Source organism: Nycticebus coucang, chromosome 12 (genome assembly GCF_027406575.1).
Source record: "Nycticebus coucang isolate mNycCou1 chromosome 12, mNycCou1.pri, whole genome shotgun sequence".
Taxonomy (NCBI): domain Eukaryota; kingdom Metazoa; phylum Chordata; class Mammalia; order Primates; family Lorisidae; genus Nycticebus; species Nycticebus coucang.
Window position 1 is genome coordinate 38,008,364 of NC_069791.1, and position 11,768 is coordinate 38,020,131.

The 11,768-nt window shown below is 38.8% G+C and overlaps 1 pseudogene across 1 annotated transcript; it reads right to left on the reverse strand.

Annotated features, from left to right (window-relative positions):
- Positions 1-9,269: 9,269 nt before the first annotated feature.
- Positions 9,270-11,414, reverse strand: LOC128561630 (NEDD8-activating enzyme E1 catalytic subunit-like; annotated as a pseudogene). Its single transcript, XR_008373305.1, has one exon. The product of XR_008373305.1 is annotated as an NEDD8-activating enzyme E1 catalytic subunit-like (transcript).
- Between the last annotated feature and the right edge of the window lie 354 nt (positions 11,415-11,768).

An 11,768-nucleotide genomic window follows, 5' to 3' on the forward strand; every position in this document is an offset into this window, starting at 1 on the left:
GGTTGAAAAAGAGGAGCCCCAAATTTTGATGCTAATGGCATTTAACCCTCTTTGATGACAGTGACTGTTCCTGAACATAGCAAAACCACAGGAGCTCCAGTGACATCCGCTATCACTTCCTGGGTCATGTTATTCTACCTTCATAAGCCCTCCTCTTCCACTCTCTCCACTCTGCTTTCATTGCCATCACTCGATGAAAACCAAATGACAGCCTCATAGCTGTGAGATGTCTCTACCTCTAGCAGGTCTGTATCCATGTGTCCCATCTGCAGGTCATTATCCACTTAATCTACCTAAAACACAGTTTTAATTATGTTTTTCTGTTGTTTAGAAATCTGCAATTATTTTTCTATTTCCTAATGAAATAATTAGCTTCTTAATTTGCTATTTAACGTTCTCCTTGATTTGGATCTAACCTATTTCCTTCTCATCTTTTCTATTTTTCCTCTTCAGTTTCTCCCTGAACTCTGGTCAAACTGAATCTATTACTGTTCTGATTTTATTACAGATACTTTCCCTGCGCTTACATTAGTTCTTTGCTCTTGAATGCTCTTTGCTTACCCAATGTTTCAGTTATGCTCTGCTTTGTCATGGTGGGAGCTGAATGAATACTTGTGGTTATCTACTGTTTCTTGAATTAAATGCAAATCCTGGGCTGCATGTGATTCTTGGTCAGTTTTCCTGGCATTTAAGTAATACTTTGATCTCACTGAAGCCACTGTGATTTGCTATATTCAAGGCTAGTCACTGGTCATGTATCTGTGTCCTCTGTGGCCTGCAGATGTATTTTTTTCAGTAGCATGAGAGGAATTGGTAAGGCAATTCTCTCTTTTTCACACTTTTTTCCCCCAAGAAAATAGTATGTGGTTTCTAGGATAGCTGGAGAAAAACTGAAATATAACTTTTCTCAGTTTTCATTTTATTCCAAAGAAACTGAAAACCCCCAGGTTCTGAATGAACAACGGTAAAGGAGACAAAAGTCCTGAATTCTGATTTTTCCCCCTGTAATACTATGCTAGAAGTACTGACACAATCCTGTCCCTTCTAATGGTTAGTAAAAATTAACATTGTCCTATATGCCAAATACTCAAATAGAGCTATGTGAAAAACATTTAGGCTTCAAGAAAGTAAAGCTTTTAATAAATGATTTTAATGCAAACTGTGGGACTGATACTGAACTCTTCAGCTATAGGTACCAAATATTAAGCTTTATTTTGACTTTCTTAAATGCAAGAAACTGGGCTGAAAACATGCTAGGTTGGTATTGGCATAACGAATAATAAAATCTAATACAAAGAGGTCTCAAGACTCTTTCTAGGGGGTGTAATGTGCTGATTCTGCCCAGATTGGGCAGCAGACCTGTGGCAATAATGACAATGTGGACCCACCATTTTGCTAGGAAGTCTGTAACACTTTATAAAGAGAGGAGAAAGGTCTTTTGAGAATAGACCTTTCACACTGTCAATGATAGTTGTATTAAGTTTCTTACAGAGATAGTTAGACATGATTAGGGTATAAAATCATCAGCTATTCAGCTCATTTCTGATATTAATTTCCCTTTCCCTAGTAAGTGGAGAAAACATTTAAGCAAATGTATCAGGTGTCTCAGTTTGTATCTATGGGAGCTATATCCCAGGATACAAGAAAATCTGCATAAAACACTATAGAGTCCCACACGACAAGGGTCAGTTTTCCCTCTGATAAAGAACTCATTCTAAGGAAAGAGAAAGTAGAAGTTTAGGAGTTTGGTCATGTCAATATGTTATTGTCAGACGGAAATGTATTTGAACTTGTCGCTGAGATAATCAATCAGACCAGCCGTCTCAAATCTGAGAGCAAGGGAGCTGCAACCAACAGTGAACAAAACTCAAAAACTGCAACCCCCATGAGCCACTGTGTCTTCCTGGAAGTAACAATATTGGTGACACAGGTGAGAATGTCAGCAGTGTTGACAACAGTTGCATTGTTGATGTGGGTAGTGATGGCTTTGGTATCTTCTATTCTCAGGATATAAAACATCATAACAGAACCTTTGACTAGAAACCAGATAATGAAGTCTTGGGCTAGTTGGCATCAGGACTAGCATCTCCTGTGGGGCAGTATCTGGACAGTGATGCTGTCCATGGATAACAATGGCATAGTTGCTACTCCTAATAGGTGCAATTAGACATATTATCCTGGTTATCTACACCAGGAAATAAGAAAATTGGTGAGTTCCCCCATGGTAGTCAACAGAATGTTATTAGAATTCATGTGAGACACTCATTGGATATTCTTGAATTTATTTGGGAAAGATTTCTGGGGTCTATATTGCCTGGGAAGTAAGTAGAATTATAGATATCCCCCCCTTTTTGTTAAATAGTTGTTTTTGGAATCTTGTTCTTAAATCCAAACTGCATCCCAGGACGTGTAGATTACACACGTAGGGTCTGAAGAATGATCTTTGTTCTTCTTTCTCTTGAGTTATCCAAGCTCTGCTATTTCTCTGGGTATATGTGGCTCATGCTGAGAAATGCTGCTCAGACTCCCCTCAGAAGGACTTGCTACCCAGCCGTGAGGTGCATAGTCGTGAGGGTCCGCTGCGATTGGCTCTCTTAGGATCCGCCTCAGTTTTCATTTTTTTTGGCCGGGGCTGGGTTTAGAACCCCTTACCTCCGGCATATGAGGCCGGCGCCCACTTCTTTGAGCCACAGGTGCCCCCTAACCACCTCAGTTTTCAAATAGAGGTTATGTTCTTAGCATGCACCTGCGGCAATGACTGAGCAAAGTTGTGCTACAAAACCGCACAAGCAAGGGCTTAGCTCTGGACAATCTTTGCTCTGGAGCTCCCTGCTGGACTGGCAGAAACGCCGTAAGGTTCTTGTCATAGTTTGACAGCTCCCAATGCTACTTTCTCCTCTTTCCTTTTAAGATGTGACTCCCCAATAAATTGTTTGCACTCTTAACTCATCTTGGCATCTGCTTCCTAGAGAGTCTAGCAGGAAGGGTTTGCCACTGTCCTCATTTCCTAGAGTTCTATGCTATGATGTTCCATGCAAGACAGTATCCTTCTGCTCTAGGACCCTCACTTTTAATTATTTCTTATGCAGACAGTCAAGTTGATAGGAACTAAATTTTGGATTTAAACTACTCTGGGTTTGTTTCCCAACTTGCATTCTATTAGCAAAATGAACTTGATTGAGTTAAATTCTATGAACTCCATTTTTCTCACCTTTCCAGTGTGGGCTTGAGCTAGAAACAGATGCCCCATTGGATGGAAACATAAGTGCATGTAATTGCTACACACTAGTGAACATTTTCCCTAACAGTTTCAGGGACAGACCTAATTTCACACTCACTTCGGACGATATGGATTTATAATTATATATGGTTAATGTTTTTATTTTCCTTTATAAGTAGAATTTACTACCAACAAGTATAAAACAAATGAAATGTTTTCTTTTTTTCTTTTTCCCTTTAGATAGAAATTGCGCATTTTCCTCTTTTGCCCCAGTGCCTCTCTGGCTTCATTGTGGGTGCTCATCCCAAGGGAGCTTGGGACTCCTGCTAAAGCCGGAGCCTTCATTGTTTCCCTCCAGCTGCCACCATGCTTATCTACCTGGACCTCATTAGCCATGATGAGGTATTCTCTGACATATACAAAATCTGGGAGATAGAGGCTGGGTTGTGTCTGGATGTAAAGGGGAGGAGAATCCTTAGGACTGAGGGTAATGTGATGATTTTCTCACTCTTTGGTAGCAATGCTTCTGTGTAAGGTCCTGAGGATTAATGTTCAGAAAGGACAACAGTCACTGGTGTGGACATTGTCACGAGCCATTATTTGAAGGTAACCAACTTCCCGAAGGAAGCCTACAAGAAGTACATCAGAAATTACATGAAGTTGATCAAAGATAAGCTTGAACAGAGACCAGAAAGAGCAAAAACCTTGAATGACAAGTACTATAGAACAAGTCAAGCACATCCCTGCCTATTTCAAAAACTACTCATTCGTTTTTGGTGCAAACATGAATGCAGTTGGCATGGTAGCTCTGTTGGACGAGAATGGTGTGACTCCATATCTGACTTTCTCCCATGGTTTAGACAGGAAAACAAGTTAACAAACTGGCAATTACTTTGGATCTATCACCTCTCATGTAACTGGCTGCTGCTTGTCACCTACCCAACACCAGGACTGAGACAAGTGGCACCGATGTCATCATGAGCTCTTCAGGTATTTTGACCTTGATTTATTTGGAGTGGAGGCCTTGTTTCTAAGAAAAGGATGTCATGTAGGTTTTCTAGAAATAAAATCCATTTAAACTCATTTGGAAGAATGCCTGTCAGTTTAATACATATTTAAACTGAATCTATCCTGTAGTGTTCCCGGAGAATCTGGAGATTCTCACTCTGAGAAAGCATCAGTCTTCAGATAACTTCTACAGTGAAAACTACTTCTGGGACTGGAATATAAACCAAAAGTCTTAATTCTAAGTTAAAGTAAAGGGAAAGACCACGCTGTTAGTAGTGTCAACATTTGAAGTAGACCTTATGCATTTCATCACCAAAAACCAGAAATAGTTAATTCTAGAAGAGGGTACCAAAATATTACAGAGAATAATGTTTCGGGGAAAAAAAATTTTGTATATTTTCCTATCCTTTGACTAAGTTTTGTTGTGACTGCTTTTTATTTATTAATGAGGAGAGGTATTAAATCTTGGTCTTTATAATTAATAGACCAATTTTTGGATGTGGATTGTGTCCATTTACTGCTTTTTTTTCTTTTTTTTTTAAAAAATAGAGGCTCACTCCATTTAACTTCCTCTTTGTCTTTCAAGATAATTACTTGAAATATTTTCTCTGGTGTTTCTCCATAGAAATAAAAAAACTGGGGAAGGGATGGAAAAATAAGGAGAATTGTAGAAAATGTTTTAAGTGAACTTTTTTTAAAAAATGTTTTTCACTTTTCTTGTCAAGTTTAAGTGTATGTAGTCTTGACTAGAGACTAAATCCAGGAGAACTTCAGACAAATGGGACTTGGTTAAAACATGGTCACATACTCCTCTGTTGTATCTTGAGAAGGGGGCCTTTTCCATGTAATAAGTATGTATAATAAATAAACATCCAATAATGCTAATGTCTTACAATTTTATGGTGTTTTACAGTTTGCCAAGGGTTTTCACTTTATCTTATTTTAATCTTATGTAAAAATACCCAAAAGGCTGAACTGTTCCTTTCAGAGGTTTTTAGAGTCTTCAGCCAAAGAAGACGACTTTGGAAAAAATGTGTAATGGGATGTTAAAACAAAAGTCTTTCTGGAGATTTTACATTACTAGAACCCAGATATACCAGACACCCAAGTGGGGCAGTCCTGCCCCACTTTTCTGGGTGGGAGGGAGCATTCAGATCCCTCACGAACACACACACACAGTGGAAGAAGCACAGAGGATGAGAGCGAGGTTCCATTAAGTTCACCAACTAGTCTCCTTAAATCCCCTCTCTCCTGATATGGGGTTATGAAAAAACTTCTCTGACTCTTCCTTGGGATAACTCTGTTTAAAGACTTTTCTTCAAAAGTTCCCTTTCAGTGTCATCTTCTTTGTGCTAACTCCCAACTCTTTTCTGCTTTTATGGGTGGAGGTAAGAATTACGTAACAAGTTTTGGCCGAGTAGCTTTGGCAAGGCCTTACAGGGTGTTCTGGCTCAGTATGATAGCGGGTATCTTTTGGTCTCAGCCAAAACTTCTATTTCAAATACAGTTTTGAAAGGCGGTGGCACACACGCATTCTGCACAGAGAACTGAATGCTATGGGAGATAATTCTCTATCAAAATCAAAAATTATCTATGTCAAAATTCATCCCCAATTCATGGCTTCCCATATCAGAAGAACTTTGTTCAACATTTTGAAGTAACTACTTATAGATGAGTTAATATGATAAAATTCAGCTAACATTCACCAAAAGTCTTTTAGATGTCAAGTGCAGACTAAACAAAAATATTTGAAATAATTGAAAACTCACATTTGCCATTCATCAAAAAGGGACTAAATAAAGAACACCACCAAAAAGGGACTAAAGCAAGAAAAAGACATAATGTCTTTCTCATACTTTCTATGACAAGGACTGTTAGCTGTTTCATTCCCTTCCTGGGTTCAGAACTAAATTGTGTATTTTAGCTTCATTTGGAGATATGTCTAACTCTGTGGTCAGTTCTAACTACTGGAACTCATGTTCCTTCTGAGACAAGCTATTTGGGCGGGATATGTGCCCCTTTCACAGTCTCTTTTTCTCAATCATTATCTGGATGGTTTGCTCTCACCCCCAGATATTCTGATCTAATTCATATGGGATGCAGCCTCAGCTACAAAAAATTCCTAAGTGGTTCTAATGTGCAGCAAATCATTGTCCTAGGGGATAGCAGAGCCACCAGCTGGAGGAAACCTGTGGCCTTGAGTCACCAATGGAGGAAAGCCATCTGTTCATCAGGACCTTAAGTCTTGAACCCTAAAATAAATAAGCAATAAACTTTTGAGGTCTCCTTGGGAAAGCATTGCCCTAATTCATACTATGTATATCCTGTGATTAATAAATAAGCAAAATATATATGAGAAAATTTATGATGCTTAAACTTAGAAGTAGGTAATTCATACGTATTTATTTGTATTACTTTGATTTCTGAAAAGTTAGATTATATATAACACGATAAAAAAAACATTTCTACCATTTATGTAAGTGTAGTTTTATTTGAAAGTAATTCAATAAAAAACAGTGGATGAGTATAAAAGATCTATATGTGGGCTTGTTTAAAATAGGAAGAAAAAGAATAAACAAGCCAAATGTTCACCTGCTGGCTGGTTTCCTGTTAATCTTAGAATAAAGTTCAAGGTCATTAGTATGACCAAGGCCACACCTGTTCTGCCTCATCTCATCTTATTCTTTGCACTAACAATGTCTCAGTCACTGGCCTTTTGCTGGTACCTCAGAGACTTGCAGCTCCTACCACCACAGGGCCTTTGTATACATTCTTTGCCTTGGAACACAAGTATCTTCCCTTAACCCTCTTACCCTTCACCTGGCTTACTCCTGATCCTGCAAGCGTCAGCCTCCATCTAGTTTCCATGTGAAACTTCTCTAACTAGGTCTGGCCATACAAAATACAATCTCATCACACTCTACTCTGTACCTTCTCCTTACAGTACTTTTCTCAATTTTAATTTAAAAAGTATTTGCTATTATGTATTTGATGACTTTCTTATTAGACCTAACGTTCTAGAAAAACAAGAAGCCTGTCTATTTTGTTTAATGCCATTTTCTCTTACCACATGTGAGGCATATAGTGGAGAGTCAATAAATATTTGTGAAAAAAATCACTAAATCTAAGTCTTATATCCCTTGTTTCAAGAAACAAATGCTTTGTGAAGTTTGTGGCTGATTAAATCAAGAACATAAACCTGTTGATTTCCATGACTATTCTTTTCATCAAAATCTAAGGAATGGTACTTTCTCTGGCTAAAGACCAATATCTGTTTTCCAAATGAATCATTAGAGAAGGAAATGCAGTCTTTACATCATTTATATTTGCAATAGCATAAAAAATCGTAATTACGTGACTGAACCAATGTAGTCTTTTGTGCTTATCTGAGCTTGTTAAATACCCTCAGGATCTGTTTCCCAGATTAGCCCCTGTGATCTGCTATTCCAGGAACAACATCATGTTCCTTTTTTTTCTAATTTTGACTTTAGCCTTTTGTCCTTTTATAGCATTTCCTAAGGAAGTTTATCTGCATTCACATCCTTAGTAGAAGCTTCTGAATATTCACTATTAAATGCATGTGTATGAGGCTATATACATATTTCCAGACCTATAAGATGCATAATAAAGGACATATACTTATGCTTTTTGTTTGTATAAATATTATGAGTAGCTTTCATTCCCTTAAACTGTTATTTTTGGGGAAACCACTTGCTGGTTTCTATTGCTCTATTCATATAACTGTAGTAGAACTAAATTCATTGCTATGAAAACAATTTGTCCAGCTCAGAATCCTACTGGGCTCACACCTGCCCTGGTCCTCACTGGTATCTCTTGAAGAACATAGCTCACTGGTCTTGTTCTAAGGAGTTAAGGGCAGGACAGAAGCAAGTTTTCCATGAAAGTTGTTGTGGGTTAGTGGGAGCCAGAGTGTGGTTTGGGAGATGAGAGAAACTACTTGTTTGATTAGTCTGGGTGATCTATGCCTTTGCACTTTTGAAAGGGAGACGAGGAGCACTGAGGTTGCTGCCTTCTGGGCTGTGTTGATTCAGTGTCAGATCTGTGGCTGGAGCTGAGGCCCTGTGGGAAGTGGGTAAAACAGTGCAACAGCCATATTGAAGGAGATTCCACAACCGCAGCTACAGAAAGGGTCATAAGATCCATTTAACACCCCTAGGTGTGGCAGATAGTGCTAGACGCTGAGTTGGGTGACAGAAAATGAGGTGTTTGGGAAGAGCATAGCAACAGGATGGAATTCAAGAGGGAAAGCAGAAAAGAGACTATGGACACAGTTGGATGAGCAAAAGTAAGGATACAGAGGTAGTTAGAACGAGAGTGTGCCAGGGTCACAAGTAGTAGAGTTTGGTTGGAATAGAAAAGGTCTGTGAGGGTACGCTTTTTGAGGACTTAAATAACAGAGTGACAGCGTGAGTGACTCATGAGAGACTTGTGTTCTAAGCTAGAGCTATAATTGGAGATGCATTCTAGGAAGATGAATATGACATGCTTGTGCAAAGGGGTTCAGGCAGAGACCAATTAAAAGGTTGATACAATGATTAATGAGGATCTGTGGGAGAATGAGGGCAGAGAGAAAGGAGAGGAAGAGGTGGAGACAGGTCATTGCTGAGTGTAATATAAATGATTTAATAACTGTAAGAGGTCTGGGGAGCAAGAGCCAGAGAAAATGAGCGGTGAGTTCTAGACTAACTCCAAGCAAGGCTGTACGTCCACGTCTCCAGCGCAAATACACAAGGAAGCTGAGACATGGAACTAGCTCAGGAGCAGGGAAAGAGAAAGAAGGAAAACAAGGAATAGACTATGATGACTTTAAATTCTTCTTTTTTTTTTTTTTAACTGTTTAAATGTTAAACTTTTATTTATTTATTTATTTTGTAGAGACAGAGTCTCACTTTATGGCCCTTGGTAGAGTGCCGTGGCCTCACACGGCTCACAGCAACCTCCAACTCCTGGGCTTAAGCGATTCTCTTGCCTCAGCCTCCCGAGTAGCTGGGACTACAGGTGCCCGCCACAACGCCCGGCTATTTTTTGGTTGCAGTTTAGCCGGGGCCGGCTTTGAACCCGCCACCCTCGGTATATGGGGCCGGCACCTTACTGACTGAGCCACAGGCACCGCCCTAAACGTTAAACTTTTAAACAGCCATGTCTTGACTTTAATATTGTGCATATTGGCCTCTATGGCACTGCAAATAAACACATGAAAATATTTCCCATTTTCATGCACAGGTATTCATATAACACCATTTTATAAGTTATTATGGGTAAGATAAACTTTGTAATAATATTCATTTGGACAACTATAATTAAATGAATATTAAATCAAGAAATAGCCTATGTTCAATATAGCCCAGAAAACATTGTTATTGTCTAAATAACAATAATATTTAATGTTATTTAGAACGTAATTCCTTATTTTTTTTAAAAGGGCATCTTTTGTATATGTGGGAGCTCAAATGAAAGCTGAGGAATGCATTCTTTGACATAATAACAAAATACACATACAAGAGGGTATCTGCTTCCTTCTCTAAAAGAAGCAATACATTTTCTCATAATCTCTCTCTCCAGGCATCCTTTCCCATATTATCAATGAAAATGCTTATAAGCACCAACCCCAAAATTCTGTCTTCAAAGTAAAGTTATTAAGTTAAAAAAGAGTGGTTCATTATGTAAAAAAAGTCAATTTCCAGTAATACTACTGCTAAAAATGACATTAAACTTCTTAGCATCCATTAATTGTATGTTTTCCATGAGTTTTCTATTATATGTAGATTTAGTTCCCTTAAGAAGTAAAGTGAAGTTTAAATAGTACAGTCTGTGGGGTGGTGACATCAGCAACCGCGAGTTCTTGTCCATCAACAAGCCCCAATTCTTTCAATGTCTTGGAGAGATCTGGCCTTGTTCGTTCTTCAATAGAGGTTACTGACTGTAAGTAAGGTGTTCTATTTTTTCTAATGTGGCTGTGATGGCTGGAGATTTCATTTGCAGAGAAACACTATTGGTTAGATAATCCAAAACCTCCTGTAGTTTAGCTGATGGAGAAAACTGAATATTTTGAGGAAGCTGGCTACAAGCTGGGCAGTTATCCTTTCTTTCTGCTTCAAATGTGTATGTGTACAACCCATCTACATCATTGAATACCAAGTAATTATTAAGGGGAATGTATGCACTTGTGGCTATTTTAAAAACCTCAGTGGCACACACAGCAGCAATGACTGCATTTGTGGAAGCTACTGCAGGAATGATTCGTTTTACTACCCCTTGAGTGAGTCTGTATGTAACACCCCTAATACTATATTGTGATGCTCTCTCTAGGGATTTTTGGAAAATCCATTGAATATGTTCAGGATCATCTCCATCTAATGGAACCCCTTCTCCAAAAGGCTGCTCCTTAGGCCACTGCAACATCCTTACATACTCAATACAGTGTTCAGGTAGCCTGGGCATAGATGCAATGGTGCACATGGGAAAATTGGTCTGTGGTGGATAAAGTTCCAGTGTGCACTCAATACAAGCAGTCATTCCAGGCAGAATTACCCTTGCATTTCCTTTAAAACCTTCTGTTCCACCATCTATCAAAGGAATAATGGAGCTTGGATCTAACACACCATCTTCATAATTTAGAAGAGATATCAGCATGCCATTTATCCATCTTCTGGCTATAATAGAGTCCAGTCCACATACAATAATATGAAATTGTCGACAGAAAGTATCGTTAAAATCCTGAATCTTGTTGCAATGTGGAACTACATTGCAGTTAGGAACTCTGTCATTTAGAAATTCTGCAGCAACTTCAGCCTTAGGTCTTCCAACATCTTTAGGCCTAAATAAAAATTGCCTATTTAGATTGGAAACATCTATAGTGTCCATGTCTATAACATGAATCTGTCGAAAACCAGACAATGCCAGGTTTTTCAGGAGCTCACATCCTAAGCCGCCAGCTCCAATGACTAGAACTTTACATGTATCTAACAAGAACTGGAAAGATTCAGTGCTGGGTTCGAAATCAGGGTGTGTGAAGGGTCCAGATCGCTCGAGGAACTTCTTTACATGGTTCCAGCGACCTTCCCAGTCTCCAGTGTCCCCACACCCACCATCAACAGCCATTTTCTCAGCCAGCAGCTCCTCTATTCTCCTTCTTTTCTTCTCCAGCTCCTCGCCATCCGCCATATTGTTCTCGACTTTAAATTCTTATTATGCCTCCAGAACACCCGAAAGACATTCCTACCATTTAAATAACTAAGCGTAGTCTTAGTAAGGTAAGAAAGTAATTCAACAAAAATAAGTGGACGAGTAATCTCCTGAAATGCATTTTCAGGAAAAAAGGTTAGATTTTACCAAAGTCCTAAAGATATGGAGTCATTTTTCTTGACCAGTCTCAATATTTTCAATTTCCCTTTCTGCCCTCCAAAATTATGTTTAATCCTTATTATAATTGTAAAGCAAATATATTGTAATTGCCTGTTTCCTTGTTTCTGTTCCATAATGTTCTTGATGACCCATCACATCTCCAGGGACTTTGGGT